Genomic DNA, 16,014 nt, shown 5'->3' with positions numbered 1-16,014 from the left:
CCCAGGGCAGAAAAGCATTCTTAAAAATATTTTTGCCACAAAATCACAGCAGATTCGCAAATCAGCTGCAAAATTGTTTAAAACAATCTGCAGACTACCCCTGTATGCACTCAACCCCAGGCCACAAATGGCCTTTGGCTATGCCAGCAGGTTTTTGGCCACAGGCCAGGCCATGCGGGCTATATCCTATAAGCACCCAACCCTGTGCCACACATGGGCTTTGATCCATGTGTGGAGGGAGTTGGCTGCAGGGCCTGGCTGCATGCCAGGCCCTGCGGCCAAAACCCCGTTATGTAGCGAACCGCACGCCACACACACCCTTTGCAAAGACAAGAAAAGATGGCAGAGTAGGAATACCCTGACACCCTAGCTTTGGTGCTTGGTTTGTCCATGGGAACCCGCTAGGGCAGAAAAGCATTTTTTTAAAATGTTGCTGCAAAATCGGGGTTATTGAGCCCCGGGGACCATCACCTCCCTGTGGCCTTTTTTAGGCTGAGCATAGCAGCGCGCAAGTGCTGCTTTTCCAATGTGTTGGTATGTATCTGGGCTTTTAACAACGCCCACCTCACACCCATCACTACAACTCGTTCGTGGGCTTGCCCTTCAAAAATCTGATGACATTGTTAAATGGTTTACATTTGGTCCCTCTTTGGGGAGCTTTTGTTACCGCCTTGGCAATCGCCCCTATTACATGGCTAATTGCACTTTTGCCGATAAGTTTGACTGCGAGCGAACTTCTTTTTCCATTTGAGTGCTGCTTCACACTGATGATCATGGCGGCCATGGCGCTGTGAATTGACTCACTTTTGTGAAACTGTTTTACTTTTAATTTGCAGTTTATGTGGCAAGAAAAGTCTGGTTAAGAGTTTACAATGCTAATAGCTCTAACTCAAGCAAATGCAAGATGCACTGCATTGCAAATGCTTGTTTACAAAAGGAGTAGGCCATGCCCATTCCCCCCTCCTGTGGCTTTTCTATGCCCTGGGATCCACCACCTCACCTGGACTAAATAAACAAAACAAAGATGCAAGGGGCAATTTAGAACCCCCACTCCCATCCCTCGGCTCCAGGGACCACCAACTCCCTGGGGCCATATTCATATTTAAAACTGGGAATGGGGGCTGCATGCCTTCCCCTCGGGCCATATACGGCCCCAGGGATCACCACCTTCTTGGTGCTGACCTGTGCTAATTAAAGGAGGGGCCCCCCTCCTGGAGCCATTAATGACCCAGGGAATCATAACCCCGCAGGGCCTGCTCCTGCTATCGCCCAAGGTGCCCACCCTCAGAATATACCTGTTGGCTTTCACTTTGCGGAAGCTGTGATAGCAAGTAATTTGTGCCCTAAGGTAACTATAACTAGCGCCCCGCTATTCACAATTTTCTCTTCAATAATTTCACTGCAAATACTGCAGTGATATTATCGAAGATGTCATCAATGATGTAATCTGTGAGGTAATTAGCTGTGCGTGACAAGAGTGCGAGTTATAATTGCCTTAGGGCATGAGTTATCGTTACTTGAAATAACTATAACCGTAACAAGTGAATTTCTATGGTTTTGTGCGCGTAAATTCAGAACCTAACTATTACATCCCTGTAACCATTGTTTTTTTCAATTAATTTATAAGGCTTTTTAAGTGCTAATTTCTAACTATAAAATCCCTGTAAATTGTGTTTTTTTCAGTGAATTTCTATTTTTATTTAATGCAGCACGGGGTGGGAAGTTGGCTGCAAGGCCGGGCCTGCAACCCTGCGGCCAAACCCCCATAGGCATCCAGATCCAGCCCCATGCCACACACTGCCTTTGGCCTTGCATGGCAGGGATTGGCCGCAGGGCCTGGTCTGTGGCCAGGCCCTGTGGTCAACCCCCCCAGGCACCCTGGTCAGGTTTAATTTCTGTGAAATGAGCATTGGTGCCAGAATGCATCGTGACCTTTTTATTTATCAAGAAGGGACCACAGTTTTGCACAATGTGTCTACCCAACTGACGTACTTTCTACTGGCTAATTATTAAGTGCAATCTTGTTGGGTAAATGTATAGTGCATATTCTACATTACGGCTGCATAAATGACCCTGAGATAATATTTCCAATGGCCTTGTGTATCTGTGATTTTGACAACGTGATTGGTCCTCGAGCACTTTCATACAGAAATCTGCAATAACATGAATCCTCATGTAGCTTTTGGAACATTAATAGTCTTCAGACGCAGCAAGTGAAATATCTCTGTCCCACAGGATAACGTTTAATTTCAAGCACTACTTAAGCAGCTGCCTTTCACTTTCAGAAGGTAGAGGGGTGTACAATCTGTTTAGGAGGACAGTTCATTCTTAAAACTGAACCTGTCCTTCAAGTGAACCCCATACCACTCCTGTGGAAATGGCCAACCATGTTATGAAGGCATCAGGTCAGGCATGGACTAGTACACGACAACCATGGTATGTTGGGGTCATTTGCCCTGTCATAGCTAGTATAGCTTTAGAAACGGGGCCAAGGCCACCCATTTAGCACTTGACGCTACGGGTAATGAGGGCGAGCAGTCAGAGGCTCCTCAAGAAGATAGAGCAGGGGGTAGAGATTCAGAACTCAGACAGATGAAAACTCACTGTCCAACCCATATACTTCACAGAATAATGGGGGTTTCACCTACATGGTTCTTCAGTCGTATCGATGTGGCTGTAGACAAGTATGGCATTCTTCACACCATCTACAGTGATCTAGCACAACGGGTATGGTGCACACAATTGGTGCAGTGCGCAGCAACGATAAAAGTTCATATGCTTAATCAAATACAAATGTCAGATCAGGCTGCGCAAGCAACTAATTTGCCAGCAAACCTTTAGCTCAGTTCTTTCAGTTTGCAAAATAAAGTTTTCACGCTGACAATGGTTATTCTCTTAATGAACAGGCTTATCTTTATGAGTTCGAAATAAAGCCTTTCAGTATTTTAGTTGAGGCTCTATGTTATCTGTTCCTTAGGCTACAGCCTGGCACAGCAAAAGGATGTTCTTTCTTCATGGTCGCGTCCACAGTGTCTTCATCAGTCGGTGCAGGCTCACAGGTAGTGGCCCCCCGTCAGGTCTTACAACTAGAAATAAGCATTGCAGGCCTTGGCAGCAGTCACCCCTATTTGGCAGCTATGGCCTCCAGGCTGTGGGGAAGGATCTTCAAGATAGCAGTGTTGGTTATCCTTGCAGCTTGCACAGCTAATAGTGGCATGAAGAACAAGTCCCTCTGGCCACGCCTCAAGAATGCCAGACTGTTTGAAGATATCAATGTTTCACATAGTTTTCCGCCTTGAACTATGGAAGAAGGCTGGGTGACCTCTCACAGCTCAGGTCCGAGATAGTTATGTTTCTGGTATCGGATGACTTTTCTCAAAACACTGGGAACCCAGTTGGGCTTCTTCACCTGGATAGTCTCTTCTCCTGCCAGACATACCTTTCGTCTCTAAAAGGGCAAGCAGGTTTCTAGGTTCTATCAGACTCGCTTCTTCTCCAGCTAGATGCACAAACCCAAAGTCATATCTCATAACCTTGAGATACAGACTGTCATGAAATAACAGCCCAGGATCATATTCACGGGAGAATTTGCATTACAAGACACTACCAGATTCAAAGCTGAACTTTAAACTCTGTTATAAAAGTTACCAGACATTTAAAAAGGGTTAGTCATAAGAGAAGCAGATAAGAAACTCATCTTGGGCATTTATGAATTTCTTATACAAACTACCTAGGGGATGAAGTCTCCGGGACAGAAGAGATCGGAAGCTGAGCTACGGCACACATTAACGAAAGATCAATGAGAGGAGACACAAATGCACAACACAGATAGGAATGCCTCAGGGAAAGAAACAGTAGCCAAAACTACTACTTACAGGCACTACACAGCTGTGAAGGTCCAATAATGGGGTAAGTGTCAGTAAAAGCATTGCTGGTGGGGTGTGGAAATACAGGCACTCCGATCCTTCTCTTCGGCCCAATAGTCCACCCATTCTGGTCAGGGGGCGGGATGCAATTGATGTTACATTCATACTAACGTCTCTAAGCAACCAAGTACACAGTTCTGTATCGACCAAGCAGACATACCTTTCCCTTGCACTCACTGAGAGACAAGTGACATTATCATGTTGTGCTGTTACACAGGCCATACTGTCACTGGGGGAAAAAGTGGATCCCTCTACCTTAGGGAGAAGCTACTCAGACAACTAGTGAATAAGGCATGTAAAAGTTTAATCTATTCATAACCCAGAGGGTGGAAGCTTGTGAACTTAGATAATTTGTCCTAAATACCTCAAAGGTTTATGAATAAACCGGAGCACTTGCAATTATCTCAAATGTATTTGTTAGATAGGCGAATACAATCCGATAACCTCACAGAGGGAAGAGATGGCTCTACTTCTGGACCAGTTTGCACTGCTACCAGGAATGTACGGGTGGGTGGAGGGAGTTAGGTGCTTTTGATGATTATTATAGTTCTGCACACAGGATTTTAAGGACCCACAGTTTTCCTGTCAGACTGTGTTTGTAGGTCTGGAATTTGTTTATTGTTTCATGGGAAATAAAAGGAGGAAGCCTTTCAAATAGCAGCACCTGGACCATAAAAGTGATCAGTGTTGAGAAATCTGCCTGTTCTCAGAAGTATTCCACACTTCAGGGTCAACCTTCTTTTGCAGCAGCTACTGTCTTTCTACTGCAAACAGTCCCAGAAAACACAATTATGGGGTTCTTCCATGATAGCAAGGGACCATGGGCTATCCTATCATAATGACATTCCACCCATTTTGCATTATTTTTCAACTCCTGTAGATAACTTTCTCTACCTTCCTTCCAGAGTTGTAACAGCTGGTAATCTGCTCCCATAAAGCCTTTGTTCTTACCTACAGGTAAGTATATACGTGACTGACAGCACACAATAATCAGTGTTCAAACTGATGTTGAGTGGGAATGACTTGTGTCTGGCAATGAAATAGTGATCTTCTCAATAGGATGTCTGTCACACACTGCATCAAGGGACTACTGGTCCCAAAAACCTCTGAGGACAAGGAGGGGGTGAAAGGATGGGCCCCGACCTCCTGCAGCACTGTAAAGCACTTTCTATCTACCCGCTGCACGGGATGTCCATCAAGTACTGCAGCAAGGGACTAATGTTCCCAGAAACCCCTGAGGACACGAAGGGGGAGGAAGGAGGAAGCCCCGACGTCCTGCAGTGCTACAAAGCGCTTTCTATATATCCGCTGCGTGGGCCGCGTGCAAGTCACGCCCCGGCAAAGCCCAGGTCAAGGGTGGGCCCGTCTTTGCCTGTCATCAACCAAAGGAAGCTGGGATCCCCTCATGGTTCAGCAACTTTTGGCCATGTCATAGGTTTATGCTTTACCTGGTGAGGTGAGATTGGTATCCTCATTGAGATCACTCATAAAGGCTTTTCTGCTGTCTTGTACTATTTAAGCTAATGGTGACCAGCGGCGTAACAAAGGCCCCCGCATCCCTTGCAGTGCTGTGGTTGGGGCTGAGCACCGGGGGGCTCCCTCAGCACAGCACCTGGCCATGTTCTTTACAAGGGGGGGGGGGTTGAGTTTTGTTACGCCACTGGGGGTGACAGCTAGTTTGTAATGACATAACCGGAATTGTGATCGATCTATTTTGATCGACACAAGTTGAGGGCATCCAATTTAACTAAAGACCTAGGGATGTTGTGGCTGAACCAATCACTGTTGCAACTTTGTAAGTCCCCTCTCCCCCTCAACCTCTCCCTGATGGATAGTGATGTCAATGATTTTCCTACTCAGATTTGTGATTCATTCAAATCTATTTTATTTGCCTGCCTCCTTCCGGTACTCCACCACTTAGCAGCTGTTAAAATCAAGCACGCAAGAGGTTATGGGGCCAGGATTTGGGTTACGTAGTAGTGAAAAGTCTGATACCCAGGGGTGGCACCTCCATAAGGGCGGAGGAGTGTCGCCCCCCCCGCCAGCAGCAACTGCTGCAAATCCTTTCACAAGGAAGGGATAATTAACTGTGCTTATTATCCCTTTCTTGTGAAAGGGGCGGGCATTGGGGGTGACGAGCAGAGGGGAGTGCACTATGCACTCCCCTCAGAGCGCATGGGTGTTTGGCCAGCCATCTCGGGCCGGCGAAAACACACATGTGAACAGGGCTCTCTCCAGCCCAGCCTGCACAGGCGCCCAGTCTGCATGGGAGCGCCGTGGCTGGGCCCTCCCTGCCAATCCTGATGCTGCTTTGAGCAGCGTCAGGATTGGCCGCAGGACAGGCTGGGAGCCTGTGCCTGCATAGCAGCAGAGGAGCAGCGCGGCGCAGGAACAGAAGTACGTTTAAAAAAGAAAAAAGTTTTCTGTTATTAATTTTCCCCCGCATGCACCGCCCCGCCCCCAGGAATCCCCATGAGCCGCGCCTGCTGATACCACTTTTGTTATTACGTCTACACAGACTGTAATTCCTATAGATAATCATAAGTCCCCACTGCACTCCTGTACATTTCCCTGGGATATGCAACCTGTACCATAACCTGAGGCGCCGTCGTCCAAATCACGTCCGAGCTCCCTCACCAATTCCAACCCTCAGCTGATTATTGAAATATGCCAGCCCTGGATGGTACTAGGGGGTGGCACATCAGTGTGTCATTCACTGCCTGCTACATGCCCTTATGTTGTTAGTCTGACTAATGTCCCAAGACTAAAGCCCCAGGTAACTGAGAGTACTGAACAGTTAATTAATAAGGTCACTCATTGGCTATACTCCAACATTTGATGCAAAGCCTGTTTGTTTTCCCCACATATTGTTTGTTCTGCGATTAGGATGGGTGGGACCTGTTGCCAAGGAACATAAGGGGGGTTGTATTATTGTCAGTATTGCCAACCCTTTTGTTGCAGGGGAATTGATACAGTTATCTTACCTGAGTCTCGCCCTGCAGAGTGAAGGTGTTACTAGTGGGATATGTTCATAGAGATTTGAAAATGAGGAGTGGGGCCCCAAGGGAACACACCACTCCTGAGATGCTACATAGTGTGCCCTTCTCTGTGCCCACTAACAATCGTTTTTCTGTCCCAGCAGGGGAGTGAAGGAATGATTGACGCAAAGGTCAAACCTTGCTGCCCATAGCTGAAACCAATACTGAGGTCAATACTATTGTCTGGATGATCACTAGGCCTCCTGTTAATAATATGATCATGGAGGAAGATAACTGTCCCATAGCAAAGCCCCTTGGGTATCAACTCGTTTAGATAAAAAGGTTAAGTTGCTGAGTTGGAATATAGCAGGGCTTGCCGCTAACCTTTGAATGAAGAACTGGGTAGATTTTATCACTTCCTATGACATAGTCATAGTTCAGGAGCCATGGGCCCCAGGGTATATCTTTTGTGGTGGGTTCATTTGTTTCTCTGTCCCTGCCTGGGAAGGGCATGTGCAGAGTTATCTGGTTGGTTTAAAACCCCTCTTGATTGTACTATACTGCTCATATCTACGAACAAAGAGGCGTTCCAAGAGAAATGGCCTAAAGTTTATAGTTTTGTTCTTATTACTTTTTATAACGATCGTTTTTCTACTAATGATAACCTTTATTTTGCATTCCTTTTTATTTTTATTGGTGACTTGAGCACAGTTTAAAAAAAAAGAGATATTGGAATGCATATCATCCTTGCAGGGAATTTCAATGTAAAACTTGGATACGAGGTGGAAGGCCCAGAGGGGTAAGTATGATTTTGAACCTGACTCCTAGGTTATCCCTGTTGGTAGTGATGAAGCAGAAAATGAAGGTTTTACTTTTATTAACGCTTAAACGTAGTGCTGCAATAATCATGTGTGACTTTAACCGAACTAATAAAGATTGTACGGGGACAAAATGTGCCCTCAGAGTAGTTTGCCAACATTTATACGCGTGCTTTATATAACGTGGTGTATTAGAATTGCACTAATCTGACATAATCGTAAACGTGTGCTATGATTTGCTTGTTTGAAGTGCTTTAGCTTAGCATGACTTTAGCGGAGGCTTTGGCCTAGTTGCCTGGTCTCACGGTTTAGATGCTCGTATTTTTCCACTGTGCTAATAAAGGTGTATTTTTGCTTGAAGCTGTACTTTTCCACAGAAACCGTTCACATGCTTATCTTAAGGTTTCGTGCCAGCCTGGCATATTTTCTCTTTACTCCAAGGTCGATTTGCAGGTGCGGACAATGGAAGCTCTGAAAGTAGGCTAATTGGTATACTATGTTGCAATTTGCGTACCCATCTCCAAGGATAATGTATGCTTAAGTAAAAGCTTGAGAACTGTCGTTTTTGATTGGATAATTTGAAGCTAACCTATGAACCCTCCAATGGAAGACCCTACTGGATTTGAACTGTTGTCTATAAAAAACCAGGTGCACAAGAAGAAAGTAGCCATTACCAGCTCGATGCCCGCCATTTTGTAGACTTCATAGCTATTATGGCCCACTTTGCTGCGACGCCATTTTGAAAGAGACTTTGATGCTTTCTCTAATCGAGAGAAAGAGACTTTAGATGATTCTTGCCCTAGAGACTTTAACTTGATCCCTTTGCATGAAGTAGTAGTTTACCTTGCCGCCGTGAGGCAATTGCCCCGTCCACCCCTGCCCCTTTGCCCCGTCCCATGCTGATCGAAAACGGTACCCATGATGACCGAAGAACGGTACCTGTGAGACGAAGACTTCCTTGTATGCTGATCGTAATTGGTAAATATGAAAGGAAATTGCACAATTGCATTGTGTTTCTTTTAGGTAACCAACTGCTGATTTTGATAAGAGCCCTAGTTAGGAGTTTTCTAAATTAATGTTGCGAAATTGTTTTTGCATGAAGTCCCACATGCCGATGCTAATTTGAGGTTAGACGAGGATTCCATATGTCGCACGATGCAATTTGAGATCTTGTTATGCTGACTAAATGTATGCAATTAGTTCATTACAGATTATAGTTTTAGTGATTTGCATTGCTATTATCGAATGCCTTGTGATTCAAATGCTACATAGATTACACTTGTTTCGCCGCTATGGACAGCTATTAATGTTCATTTATGTCTATCATTTGGTGTTGAGACACATTTATATTGTGCTAGCTTTGTTAATATAGGGAAATAAAATTCACTAACTTTGAATAAACTGGTGTGGTTATTCCTGACTGAAAGGTCAGGGTTCGTCGAAATGTATTCTGGATTAATTGTCAAGTGTTATGTTGATCAAGGTATTGCCTATGTTCGTTATTGATTATTGATTTGATGCAATCAATCGATTAAGAGTACAGAGAGTTCCCACTAAGTCAAAAGATTCATCGGCCTAAAAAGCGTCCGAAAACAGGTAAAATTAGTAGTACGGACCGCTCTATCAGTAGATGGTAGCAGAGGACGGTTTCGTCTTTTGGGACCTTGTACTCTTAAAGTACATGGTGTTGAATTAACGGTTACGCATTTTGAGACCCCACTTGACAAGTTGAGTTAGATTTTTCTCGGGTAAAACAGATTGACAGAATGATGATGGGCTAGGTCCACCGCGACTTTCCAGGGATCTCGGAGCTTGCGAATGGAGAGAACGGAGGTGTGGAATCAGCGTTGGCGGTACTAGTGATGGTATGAGTGAAGTTAGGGTTTTGCGCTTGCACAGCTTATTGCCGCAGGGTGTGTGAAAAGGTTGCGAGGATTTTTTTCTTTTTAGAGGATAGCGGAGGTGCGACTCCGAGTGTAGAAGTAGTGAAGTCGTCGAACTTCATAGAGATAGCGGAGGTGCGACTCCGAGTGTGAGAGTAGGGAAGTCGTCGAACTTCATGTGCGTGTGGCGCTTTGTGCATAAAAAGGTCCACGTGGTTGTTGTTGTTGAGACGGGCCCTGCGAGGTCAAGAGACTCCGGAGTATGTTGATCCATGTTGTGGTCTGGGCGGTTTAGTAGGTTGATCGGGCGTGGTCAACGAGTCTGTACGTGTGTTAGGGAGTGAAAGAAACTTCGACTTCGGGCTTTGACAAGATTCTAAGTGCACTAGAATAGATCATTGACAAGTTGAGAGTAGGTCTGCGGGTCAGATTTGCTTGCGAACGTGGGGACCGAGAAAGACGGAATAGCGGCCGAGGCTAGTGAAAGGTCCCTAAGGTCCTGAAGCGATTGCGTTACCCTTCCTGTAGTAAACCGACAGATCTGTTTTAGTTTTTGGTAGCTCGCGATACATGCAAGAAGTTGTTACGAGAGGAGGTGAGTGAAGGAAGACTAGCCGCGAGGCTTTGTCAGCCGCAGTGTGTGTGAGTGTGACGTCACTAGGAGCCGCGCTGGGATAGGTTGGTTGAAGAGAAGGGTCGCGCACGGATTGGACGCAGTCCGTGGGGCTCGATTGGAAGGGGAAAGGCAGGTGAAGAGTATTCCGGGAATTAAAGTCACCTATTGATTACAAACTTTGTGAAATAAAAAGACGAGAAAATGAAATTCTTTAAAGCATTCAGGAGCGCGATGAAAGGGGAGTCTTACATTAAAGCGAGCGTAGGAGAGGAAACGCCGCCCGAGGGTACACCTGCTTACATTGTAATGGAAGAGAAGGGGGTAGCTCCGTGTCTTTGGCTAAAGCAATGGCACAAACTGACAGAGAAGCATGGGAGCGTAGCGTTCCCGATACATGGGACATTTAATATAAGGATCCTAGAGAATTTGAGATTCACAATGTACGACATGAAGGTGCCTCCAAGGCCAGCACAGTTTGAGGCTCTAGCGATTTGGGAACTAATGGCCAGACAGCAACAGCAGAAGAAGTTTGAGACCAGGATGAGAAAGGTAGAAAAGACACTAGCGGATGCTAGGTGGGATAATGCACAAAAGGTGTGGAGGTCAGATGTATTGCAGGGGATTAAATTGTTTCCCGCAATTACTAAAGAAGAAGAGGAGACAGGTAAGAAAGCTACCTGTAAGACAGACAGAAAGTGTTCCAAGGATAGAGAGGACGAGGAAAAGTTGAGAAGAGAAGAGGAGTTAGAGGATGAGGAGTTAATAATGCAATTGCTGAACGACCGTCCACCACCTTATGCGGAGAATGGACAAGGTCCAAGTACCAGTTCTGCCCCTCCGGCATCGGTACAGAACAGTGAAACCCAGAGTTCAGGAGCGTCATCGGGATCTAAGGACCCGAGTTTATTGCTCACCCCGCAGATACCGCAGGTTAGGAGAATATATCCAGATGTGCCCGTGTTGAAACCAGCAGAAAATTATCAGCCGCAGATGCCAGGGTACTACAGCAGTGACAACAGTGGAGGAATGATTCTAGAACAAACCGTAAGGGGAGTACAGAATGGTCACAACCAGACATGGTCACAAGCCGAATCAACTCAGTTTTTGATGCCCCAACAGCAGATGCAAGGGGGGACAGCACATGCACAGATGACGGGGAGCCAGATGGGCATGCCGGCAATGATGACCCATGGTGTGGGCATGAATATGCCCCAGAACATGGGAAATGGACAAAACCCAGATGCGATATCACTACCCATTACTGTAGGTCCACCGGTACCTTTGTATAGTCAGCCTAACTTAGGTATGAGTGGTCAGGGACAAATGCTGCAGAATGGGACAGAAAGAAGGTGCATAGAAAACACTCCAGGGATAACTCCGATAGCGACTCAGCCAAATGGGTCTGGATCCTTGATGGAGTTTAGTCCCATATGTGCTCAGTCAACACTGGTGAGGTCGAGCCCCCCACTGATAATACCTCTCACATCGAACACTGAAAAGTTGCCGCAACCATCAATGGCAGTCGATGTAAATGCTACACTGATGGGGTTGAATGCGCAACAGCTGACACAGTGGTTCAACAGCCTAAATTCCACACAAAGTTCAGCCAGTGGGAAAGGAGAAGACTATATGAATAGGGTCAGGTTGAACATGGAAGCACAAGAATTGGTGGAAGGGACTATGGGTGTGAATAGGTTAGAGTCCTACACGGAAGAAGAGCTGAGGTATCTATGTCCAAGGATTACAAAAGAAGTGAACAAGGTACATAAGAGCTTGCAGGAAGCAGCTGACAGAAACGGGGTTGACATAGACAAGATGAAACACTTGAGCAGAAGCTACAGGTTGGATTTTGGGACCGCAGATTTTGAACACATGAGGTCAGCAGGCATGAAGACACACCTTAGAGAATTGCTGCAGAGTGCCCAAGTGTGGAGGTGTCTAGACAAGTGGGAAAGCAGGTGGGTAAAGAGGAAGGAAAAGAGGAGGGACAGTGCTACAGAGCATAATGAGAAAAGACCACAAAGCAGCGAGACAGTAACTATGTTACCAATGAGGGAGACAGCAGGGGGAAAATTGTACATGTACCGTGGCACAGAAGTGACATTCAGTCTTTTACGGACGATTTTCCCAAACTAAGAGAGAAGCCGATTGAATGGTATCAGCAGACTGACAGGTTTGTGAAGCTTGCAAAATGTCTCTGGGAAGACCTGAATACACTCTTTGAGATTGTGGTTCCGGCAGATTTGTGGGAGGATTGCAAAAGAGCTGTAGGTTGGCCGACAAGTGAACCAGAGAGAGACAGGGAGACGGGTGCACCATCACCTATGGTGATGAGCTTGTACTATAAGGTGATTGAGCATTTGAAGACTAAGGTACCCGCAAAAAATGTGGATTGGCAGAAGATTGATCGAACTGCCCAAGAGACTAAAGAATCGATTCATAGTTACTATGAGAGGTTGTTGAAGGCGTTTAAGAACTACAGTGGCACGGAAACAATAGTGGCGAAGGACATGCTCCATTTTGTCTTCAGATTTGTGGAAGGGCTGAGACCAGAGATAAGTCAGATGATAAAGTCGCATTTGATCTGCTGGCAGTCGAAACCGATTGACGAGGTGTTGAATTATGCGAAATACTGTAGCGACGAGATTGAAGTGAAACAGAAAAAGCTGAAAGAGAAGGTGATGATGATGCAGCTTAAGGCAGCTCAGACAGGTTTGCAAGGTTTGCAAGGGATGCAAGGGTTCCAACAGCAGGTACCGCAACAGCAGCCGCAGTTGCAGGGAAACATGGCGTTTCAGCCACAGGCCAGAGGCAGAGGCAGAGGAGGTTTTGTGAATAATGGTCCGGATTTGAACACTGTTGTGACGGGTGTGCAGGCAATGAAGAAGGTGATGCCATGCCACGTGTGCGGAATTGTCGGTCATTGGAAACGCGAGTGCCCGATGGTGGTGCAGGAAGGTGTAGGTACAGGTGTGAGTGTTGGTCAGCAAAACAATGATGTCAATGCATTTCAGACAATGAAAGGACCGAAAATGAGAGGTCCAAACCCGAATTTTCAGACTCTAAATCAGTTGCAGGGATTACAACCTATGCAGCCGCAGCAGATGCAGATGCCCCGTATGCAGATGACGCAAATGCAGCCAATGCAACAGCAGTTACCCATGGTACCTAATCAGCAAATGCAAATACCCTTGGCACCAATGAGTCAGCAGCAAGTGATGGTTCCTCCACAGGTCTCGGGTCAGGTAATGAGTACAAATGGTACCGTACAACAGTTCCCACTACACAGTGAGAGTGGAATAAACAATGTATGGGAGAGTGAAAGTTCAGAAGAAGAAGGAGATTGTGTGCTTGCAGCATCCTTGGAAGTTGATCAAAAGGGTCCGTACGTAGAGGGAAGAGTAATGGGTCATCGTGTCTCGTTCTTGGTTGACACGGGAGCCACACGTTCAACTGTTAAGAGCAGTGAAGTACCAAATTTGCCACTCTCAGGGAGGACAGTTCAAGTGGTGGGAGTAGCAAACAGGCACCTGACAAACCCAATTACAGATCCGGTACCAGTCAGCATCGGTAACTATCAAGGAGTACATCAGTTTGTGGTATGTGACTCAAGCCCGATAGCACTGTTAGGGAGAGACCTATTGTGCAAATTGGGTTGTTCGATCATGTGTTCGAACGAAGGAATAACAATACAGACGAGCAGTGATGGGGAAGAAGAGGACAGTATAGAGGGGGATGAGATGGAACGGTAGATGAAGAGTATCCTCTGATTTGTCTTTTCCCAATGATAACTGAAGAAGACATCCCAGCTGAATTACGGGAGACAGTCGGAAAGGAAGTGTGGGACATGACAGGGAAAGAGGTGGGATTGATGAAAGGAGTGGAACCAGTGAAGGTGACTGTAAAGCCCAATGCAATCTTTCCCCAGACCCCACAATACCACATGCCACAAGATACCCTCATGAAAGTTGCTCAACTTATTGACGAATTTGTAAAACAGGGGGTACTGAAAGAAGTGTTAAGCAGTCCATGTAATTCACCAATAATGGGACTAATAAAGCCGAGTGGAAAGGTCCGACTCGTGCAGGACTTGAGGAAAATAAATGACATTATAGTCAAATGTTGCCCTGTAGTACCGAATCCAGCTGTGATAATGTTCCAGGTCCCTTGCGATGCCGAGTGGTTCTCAGTCATCGATTTGTCACAAGCGTTCTTCTCGGTGCCTCTTCATGAGGACTGCCAATTCCTCTTTTGTTTTAAATTCCTGGACAGAGTGTACAGTTGGTGTCGAATTCCTCAAGGGTTTTCTGAGTCACCGTCAATATTCAATCAGATCCTAAAGAAAGACCTGGAAGCATTAGAATTGCCATTCGAGTCAATCCTAGTACAGTACATTGATGACCTACTGGTTGCATCAAAGACAGAAAGTGGCTGCACAGCCGATACCATTGCTCTGTTGAACCATTTAGGGAGGAATGGACATAAGGTATCTCCTTCCAAATTGCAGTTCTGTCAGCAGAAAGTGAAATACTTGGGTCACCAAATAGAGAAGGGGTCACGGAGAATAATGAAGGAAAGAATAACGAGTATACTCCAAATGAGTCCACCAAAGACAAGGAAGGAGGTGAGGAAGTTTTTGGGAATGGTGGGTTATTGTCGCCAGTGGATTCCCAACTTCTCGACTCTAGCAAAGCCTTTGCTGAAACTGACCCAAAAGGATGTATTGGATGAAATTGAGCTGAAAGGAGATGAGATGGATGCTTTTGTTGAGCTGAAAGAATGCATGTGCAGGGCTCCAGCTTTAGGTATGCCTGACTACACAAAGCCGTTCAAATTGTTTTGTCATGAACGTGATGCATGTTCTTTGTCTGTCTTGACTCAAGCCCATGGTGGCGTAAACAGACCAGTAGCGTATTTTTCAGCTACTTTGGATCCGGTCGCAGCAGCACTCCCAGGGTGTTTGCGCGCCGTAGCAGCAGTTGGTATCAGCCTCACTCAGAGTGAAGGAATAGTGATGGGACACCCAGTAACAGTCATGGTCCCTCACTCAGTTGAGATACTTTTGACCCGCTCCCGAACGCAGCACATGACTGGAGCAAGACTCACAAGGTATGAAACGATAATTCTGGGCTCACCGAATGTGCAGCTGAAAAGGTGCACTACGCTGAATCCAGCAACCTTGCTTCCTGGAGAAAATGCTGAAATTGAGAACGCTGAAGACGTCGAGCATGACTGCCTTCAGGTGACTGAATTTTGCACAAAACCTCGACCGGACATTAAGGATACTAAGCTTGATGAAAATGACCAAATTATTTTTGTTGATGGTTCATGTCTAAGAGACGGGATGGGGATTTTGAAAGCAGGATATGCTGTATGTACTGTAACAGGTGTCTTGGAAGCGGGGTGGCTTCAAGGAGTCTATTCTGCACAAGTAGCAGAACTTGTAGCCCTTACCAGAGCATGTCAACTGTCTGCATTGATGAAAGTCACCATTTACAATGATAGTCAATACGGGTTTGGGATTGTGCATGATTTTGGACAACTATGGTCACAGAGAGGTTTCCTGACTTCTTCAGGATCCCCAGTGAAGAACGGGGAAAGGATAAGGGAATTGTTACACGCCATTCAAGTGCCAGCTGAAGTTGCAGTGGTAAAGTGTAGTGCTCATACGAAAGGACAGGACTATGTTTCTCTGGGAAATGCCTATGCAGATCAAGTCGCAAGATTTTGTGCCTTGAACTGTATATTACTAAGGGATGATTGGAATACGATAAATGAGCCAGAACTCGAACC

Source organism: Pleurodeles waltl, chromosome 7, assembly GCF_031143425.1.
Source record: "Pleurodeles waltl isolate 20211129_DDA chromosome 7, aPleWal1.hap1.20221129, whole genome shotgun sequence".
NCBI lineage: Eukaryota > Metazoa > Chordata > Amphibia > Caudata > Salamandridae > Pleurodeles > Pleurodeles waltl.
The sequence above is the reverse complement of the archived record's forward strand: the minus strand, read 5'-3'. Positions refer to the sequence as shown.